At 41.7% G+C, this 7,831-nt stretch overlaps 1 pseudogene; it reads right to left on the reverse strand.

Moving 5' to 3' along the window:
• Positions 1 to 1,710: 1,710 nt before the first annotated feature.
• On the reverse strand, positions 1,711 to 2,986 carry LOC110123955 (heterogeneous nuclear ribonucleoprotein C pseudogene; annotated as a pseudogene).
• Between the last annotated feature and the right edge of the window lie 4,845 nt (positions 2,987 to 7,831).

Genomic DNA, 7,831 nt, shown 5'->3' on the forward strand with positions numbered 1-7,831 from the left:
CTGGAGTGGGTTGGAGATCTTCCTGGCCCAGGGATGGAGCCCACATCTTCCAAAGAATATTAAAGGCAGAAATGGAAACTGTATGACTGTTCATGATATAATTTTGTATATTGTTTTACCTCTGTCCTCCAGTTGTTTCATATGTTTTGTGTCTTCAATTGGACTAAAAGTTCACCTCATTGATGTTCAGTTGCTCAGTCATGTTTGACTCTTTGTGACCGCATGGACTGCAGCATGCCAGGCTTCCCTGTCCTTCACTATGTCCCTGAGTTTGCTCAGATTTATGTCCATTGGGTTGGTGATGCCATCCAACCATCTCATCCTCTGTCAGCCCCTTCTCCTCCTGCCTTCAATCTCTCCCAGCATTAGGATCTTTTCCAATCAGTCAGTTCTTTGTATCCGGTAGTCAAAGTACTGGATCATCAGCTTCAGCATCAGTCCTTCCAATATTCAGGGATGATTTCCTTTAGGATTGACTGGTTTGATTGCCTTGCTGTCCAAGGGACTCTCAAGAGTCTTCTCCAACACCACAGTTCAAAAGCATCAATTCCTTTGTGCTCAGCCTTCTTTATGGTTCAACTCTCACATCCGTACATAATTACTAGAAATACCATAGCTTTCACTATATGGACCTTTGTTGTCAAAGTGATGTCTCTGCTTTTTTTTTTTCCTCTCCAAATTCCTGGTTTAATAAAGACTTGTTTATTTTGAGAGAAAAAAAAGGTCCCAAACATCAGGCACAGTATCAACTTTAAAAAGTAAATCTTAAGACTATTCAGTTCAGTTCAGTTCAGTTGCTCAGTCATGTTCAACTCTTTGCAACCCCATGAATCACAGCACGCCAGGCCTCCCTGTCCATCACCAACTCCCGGAGTTTACTCAAACTCATGTCCATTGAGTTGGTGATGCCATCCAGCCATCTGATCCTCTGTCATCCCCTTCTCCTCCTGTCCCCAATCCCTCCCAGCATCAGGGTCTTTTCCAATGAGTCAACTCTTCGCATGAGGTGGCCAAAGTACTGGAGTTTCAGCCTCAGCATCAGTTCCTCCAATGAACACCCAGGACTGATCTCCTTTAGGATGGACTGGTTGGATCTCCTTGCAGTCCAAGGGACTCTCAATAGTCTTCTCCAACACCACAGTACAAAAGCATCAATTCTTCAGCGCTCAGCTTTCTTCACAGTCCAACTCATACATGACCACTGGAAAAACCATAGCCTTGACTAGACGGACCTTTGTTGACAAAGTAATGTCTCTGCTCTTTAATATGCTGTCTAGGTTGGTCATAACTTTCTTTCCAAGGAGTAAGTGTCTTTTAATTTCATGGCTGCAATCACCATCTGCAGTGATTTTGGAGCCCATAAAAATAAAGTCTGACACTGTCACTAGTTACTTTTCTAGAGGGTGCATTTAACATGCTAACTCTCATTTACAAAAATACATTGTTACATTTGTGTTGAACAGCCCCACATAGCACTCTTTTTTTTTTTTCCATATAGCACTCTTATGTGGGGTATAACACACATACCTCTAACTCAAAGCTGCTCTCGGGTTCTACTCAACTAATGAGATTGCCTTTGTAATTAGCGAAGCAGCTACTGTATGAATTGAAAGAACTGTACTCCCTCTATAATAAGAGATTATTTTGGACACAGTTGATACATCCTTTTCATTGTTAAGTCATAAAGACATATCAAAATTAATGCAAAAATTATAGGGTAAAGACTTAACTACTAGGAGGGTCAAAGGAAGTGAAGATGGGACTAGGCACAGGGCAATATGAATTAATGAACATGGGAAGGACAAGGGTGGGGAGAACAGTGAGCATGTGCTTAAGATACTAGGGGAGAGGATCTGGTGAAAATTTTGATCTTAGACAAGCGCCTAGGTAAAGAAACAATGGGACAAGATTTCTAAACCCCGCTATGTGCTTAAGAGTCATCCTCGCCACTGGCGCTGTCTCTGTCATCCTCTCCTTCCTCAGCCTCTTTTTCATCATCCTTGATCAACTCCAGCTGGTCATCCCCCTGATCTTCATTATCGTCATCATCCAGTAGGTCCCCCTCCTCAGCAGAGTCATCTGCACCCCCCACTCAGACTCCATCTTCACATTAGTCTCATCTTGCTTCAGGGAGCTGCCGCTCCACTCCTCTTCGGACTTACACTTCTTCATCTCCACTCCTTATTAGCTCTGTTCCTTTTCAATCTTTTTTCCAGGCTTTCCAGTAAAGGACCCACTTTTTGTTTTATCTGGGTTAACTCCTTCTTAATGGTCTGAAGGTCATCTCCTTTCAACTTTCCAGACTTAGAGGAAGATCCCTGCTGTCCACTCTTAGAATTGAAGCCATGTTTGCCCTTTCGTGAGGTGTTTCCTGATACCAGCTGGCATTTTGAGGGGACTACAGCCCGAGCAATAGGAGGAGGAGGAACATGTGCTAGGTAACTGTACATCCTGTCGTAATAATCCTGTTGAAAGTCGCAGTCCAAGTCAAAAGATGAGCTGAGTGGAGGGGGCGGAGAAGGGTGTTCTGGTACTGACCCGTGATCTCTGCTGCAGATTGTTTCACACGTGTTTTTCCTCGGTTCACTTTTGGCTCTGCAGCCAGATTAATATCTACGACCTGGCCAGCAATCATTCTCCCATCCTCTCCTGCCACAGCAGCCTGGGTATTTCTCTCATTAACACACCGAACGAAGGCAAAGCCCCTATGAACAGAGCAACCCACAATTTTGCCGTCTTTTGAGAAGATTGCCTCCACGTCTGATTTCTTGACCACAAGGGTACTGAGATTCCCAATGAATATATGAGAGTTCATGGAGCAAGGATCCGTCTTGTTGGTAACATTGCTGGCCATTGTCTCTGATGATGTGGTGTCTCACAAAGCTGAAAAACGTAGCTGAAGATCAAAAAAATTGTCACAGGAGGGGGAAGGGAGAAGAGATTTGATTCTGAATCTCCTACCCCTGAGTTCTACGTGGAGAAGCCAATTACTGCTGGAGGTCGGCAATGCGGTCGCAATCACTCAGTCTTCACCTCTTCACAAAACGTGTCTCTGCTTTTTAATACGCTGCCTAGGTTTGTCAGAGCTTTACTTCCAAGGAGCAAGTGTCTTAATTTCGTGGCTACAGTCACCGTCTGCAGTAATTTTGGAGTCCAAGAAAATGAAATCTGTTACTGTTTCCACGTTTCACCCATCTATTTGCCATGAAGTAATAGGAACAGATGCCAAGATAGTTTTTTGAATGTTGGGTTTAAAGCCAGCTTTTTCACTCTCCTCTTTTGCCTTCATCAAGAGGCTCTTTAGTTCCTCTCTGCTTTCTGTCATTAGTGTGGTGTCATCTGCATATCTGAGGTTGTTGACATTTCTCCTGCAATCTTGATTCTAGCTTGTGTTTACCCAGTCTGGCATTTCGAATGATGTACTACTCTGCATAGAAGTTAAATAAGCAGGGTGACAGTATACAGCCATGACGTACTCCTTTTCCAATTTGGAACCAGTCAGTTCTTCCATGTCTGGTTCTAACTGTTGCTTCTTGACCTGCATACAGGTTTCACAGGATGCAGGTAAGGTGGTCTGGTATTCCCATCTCTTTCAGAATTTTCCACAGTTTGTTGCAATCCACACAGTCAAAGGCTTTAGCATAGTCAATGAAGCAGAAGTAGTTTTTTTTTTTTAATTCCCCTGCTTTTTCTGTGATCCACCAGATGTCAGCAATTTGATCTCTGGTTCCTCTGCCTTTTCTAAATCCAGCTTGAACATCTGGAATTTTTGGTTCACGTATTGTTGAAGCCTAGTTTGAAGGATTTTGAGCATTACCTTTCTAGTATATGAAATGAGCACAGTTGTGTTCACTAAGATTGTGATTTATACCAGTGGTTCTTAATTTTGGCAATATTGTCTCCCTGGGGCATTTGGCTATGTCTGGAGACCTTTGCTCGTCACTGTGGCCCAGAGGGGAATGCTATTATCACCTAGTGGGTGAAGACCAGAGATACTGCTAAACATCCTACAATGAGCAGGACAGTCTCCTCCCCTCATAAGGTATTATCTGGTCTAAAATGTCACCAGTGCCAAGGTTGAGAAACTGGTTTATATTTCTCCGGGACAAGGAAAGCTCTAAATTAATGGTCTTTGGATATACTTATATTATGTAATCATATAGTAAATACATTATATTGTATATAACTTTATATTACATACACATAATATATATTTATTTATAATTGCTTACATAATATGTGAGTATGGTATATTAATTAGTAAATATATATACATTATTAATATTCATTAACTGCATCAAAGATATACAGTTGACATCTTGTATTAATGAATGATGTTTTTATAAAGATAAGTGACTCATAAAATAACTTTTGACTCTTTGGAAAGCAGAAAGGAACAAATGAGACATTTATTATTGGCTTTGCTATTTAGAAATTATTCATTTGGAACATCCCTGCCATTCAATGATTTGAAAAACATTTCTGGAGCATTGATAGTGACCCTTTCATCTACAGCAAAAATTCATTGGAAGCCATTTCATACCATATGACCTCATCTCTCTAGACTGGGTTAGAGGAGGGCTTATTGTTGTTATTTAGTAACTAAATCATGTCCAACTCTTTGCCTCCCTATGGGCTGTAGGCTGCCAGACTTCTCTGTGTGTGAGATTTCCCAGGCAAGAATACAGGAGCGAGTTGCCATTTCCTTCTCTAGGGGATCTTCCCAACCCAGGGATCATACCCATATCTCCTGCATTGGCAGGTGGTAACTTTACCACTGAGCCACCAGAGAAGTCCCTGACTCAAATTTGGCCAGTAAGAAATTCTTTTTTGGTGCTTTAAGATATCCTGTAACCTTAGAACAAATTCTTCTTTTCTGCTTAAACTAGGTAAAGATAGCTTCTGTTACTTTCAAGCCACGATTGTGGCTTTACCCAAAAGAACTGCTCTGGGGATGAGTGTAAAATCATCTCTAGAGGAAGACTGCTCTTTTGAAAAACAATTTAATGGGTCATCTGGGTACATGAAAGTAAAATTTCACTCTAGAGTGAAGAAGCTCAGAGCAATTCTGAACAATCATAATACCCAGTGATACAAAAGGATGACTACATTGTAGGAGAGGTTGTATCTTTGCAAGCACATGTTTTTATTTGTTTGCTTTTTGTTGTTGTTGCAGTTGGAGAAAGGAGGGGTCTTTATTCGTACTGGTAATTTTTTTTTTAAGAGTTGGAGACAAAAAGCCATGAGAGTCTGAGGAAGGCAAGACTGGATAAAGGAGGCTTTTATCTTGTCACGCTGAGTTGGCCCATTAAACCGAGTGAGTAGAGGATCCACAGTGAAGGAACATGAGCCAAGAACTCCAACGGAAGATTATGCCACTTAGACTTAGGATTTTTCCTGTACTGTGCTCAGGTGTTATTGAAAAAAAATTTAACACAGAAGCCTTGTCTTAACTGTGCTTTATGAAAATAAGGAAGAAGCTGTGTTCAAGCTTATGGATGAAGTATTGCAGGGAGTGTATATTGGCACAACCACTTAGGAAAGTTCTTTGATTGTGTCTTGTATTCCTCCAAGAGCAACTCTACCCTAAGACAAATTCTTGCACCTATGAGTCAGGAGACTGTGTAAGAATATTCATAACAATATATGTAAGAGTAGGAAGGAGCTGGAAAAGGAAAAAGTCTAAATATTAGAGACAGGAAAATGGATTGATAAATCATGGTTGTTGCTGTTTAATTGCTAAGTTGTGTCCAACTCTTTATGACCCCATGGACTGTAGCCCTCCAGGCTCCTCTGTCCGTGGGATTTCCCAGGCAACAATACTGGAGTGGGTTACCATTTCCTTCTCCAGGGCATCTTCTTAACCCAGGGATCAAACCCGCATCTCCTGCATTGCAGGTGAATTCCTTTTTGCTGAGCCACCAGGGAAGCCCATGCTATATGGTATGAGAAACACAATTACACACAACAGGATTGGATTCTAGAGGCAAAATGTTGATTGAAAAGAAACAGCAGTATAATACCACATTGAAGTAATTTTATCATTGAAAGACAAGAGAAAATAAATAGTATGTTTGTTGTCTGGGAATATATATGGTAAGTGCATAAAGAAAAGTTGAAATGATTTTTTAAAAACTCAGGATAGTGGTTACCTTGAAAGGAAGCAGGCAGACAGTGGGGGTCTGGAAGGAGCTCATAGGAAGCATCAATAATACAGGCTGTTTCATAAGTTGGTTGAACATTCACAGGTCTTCACTTTACTATGTTTAATAACTTACATTAACAAGTATTCTTTAATTCATATTAGACTTTTTACAAGTGAAGGAATAAAGTAACTGTCAAATTCCTTGACAGTACAGTTAAACTTCTACTGACTGACAGTGCAAAGAATTGTGATTTTTTTTTTTTTTTTTTAGCTCTGCTTTGTGGGTATAGGCGAAGAGATTCCCACTTAAACAACTATCTTGAACATCTTTGTGAACTACCACACAATTTCCTCAGTTCCTGGGACATGGATGATTTCTGCCCAGCATTCCGCAGGATCTCTGAAGCAGTGAGGCAAGGAATGGTGTGCCCATATGGAGGCAGCAGAAGGACAATTACTGATTTTACACTGTTGCCAAAACAGAACAGTGCTTTATATTTTAAAAGTTTCTGTACATAGTTTATGCACTTTTGATATAGTTCTATACAGTTTCCAAAGGTTGCAACAACTCCCCCTTCTTAGAAAGTGAGGGGTGGGACATCCCCTTTTCCCTCTGCCTCCTTCCCACCCACCCTGCCTTGGCACCTGTTGTTCCCTATGTTAGGAAGACCCTTCCCTGCTTTGCTGGTCTGGCTGACTCGGTACATCTTTAAAAATTTTAAGTTTAAGGGTTAATGCCTTTTGGAAACTGTCTTCTCTCAGTTTTTGATTTCTAATTCCAGAATTATCATATAGCTCTGAGATTTTTGCATAAGATGTGTCATCAACCCCATTTCCAGGAGGGTAGATCAGCTTGGGTGTTTGTGAGAATAGCCCAGTAGGTAGGAAGAAGCAGATTTCTGGGTCAAGCCGACTTGTTCAAATCCTGCCCCACCCCATCTTTCTGTGGGTTTAGATTAATCACAGGGCTTCCAGTTCTTCATTTTTATTATTGATTTTTATTGGAGTGTAGTTGCTTTACAATGTTGTTAGTTTCTACTGTACAGCAAAGCGAATCAGCGATATGTATACATATACCCACTCTTTTTCAGATTTCCTTCCCCTTTAGGTCACCACAGAACACTGAGTAGCATTCTCTGCTATGCAGTAGGTTCTTATTAAGTATCTGTTTTATGAGTGCCTGCATGCTAAATTGCTTCCGTTGTGTCCAATTCTCTGCGGCCCTGTGTATCTTAGCCCGCTAGGCTTGGGTTCTTCAGTTTGATTGAGGGAGGCTCTGACTCCAAAAAGTTAAAAGTCGACCTACCAAGCCACTGATTAGACCCTCCCAGTGTCCCCGCCCCTTCTCTGGGAAACTCAGGGCTGGACAGACACCTCCCAGGCAACTCTCCCGTCTCATTACAGATGTTGTTCAGTCACTAATTCATGTCCGAGTCCTTGTGACCCCGTGGACTGCAGCATGCCAGGCTTCCCTGTCCTTCACCATCTCCCGGAGCTTGCTCAAATTTAATGTCCATTGAGTCATTGATGCCATCCAACCATCTCATCCTCGGTCGTCCCCTTCTCCTCCTGCCCTCAGTCTTTCCCAGCATCAGGGTCTTTTTCTAATGAGTCGGCTCTTCACATCAAGTGCCCAAAGTACTGGAGTTTCAGCTTCAGCATCAGTCCTTCCAATGAATATTCAGG

This window comes from Odocoileus virginianus, chromosome 33, assembly GCF_023699985.2.
Source record: "Odocoileus virginianus isolate 20LAN1187 ecotype Illinois chromosome 33, Ovbor_1.2, whole genome shotgun sequence".
NCBI lineage: Eukaryota > Metazoa > Chordata > Mammalia > Artiodactyla > Cervidae > Odocoileus > Odocoileus virginianus.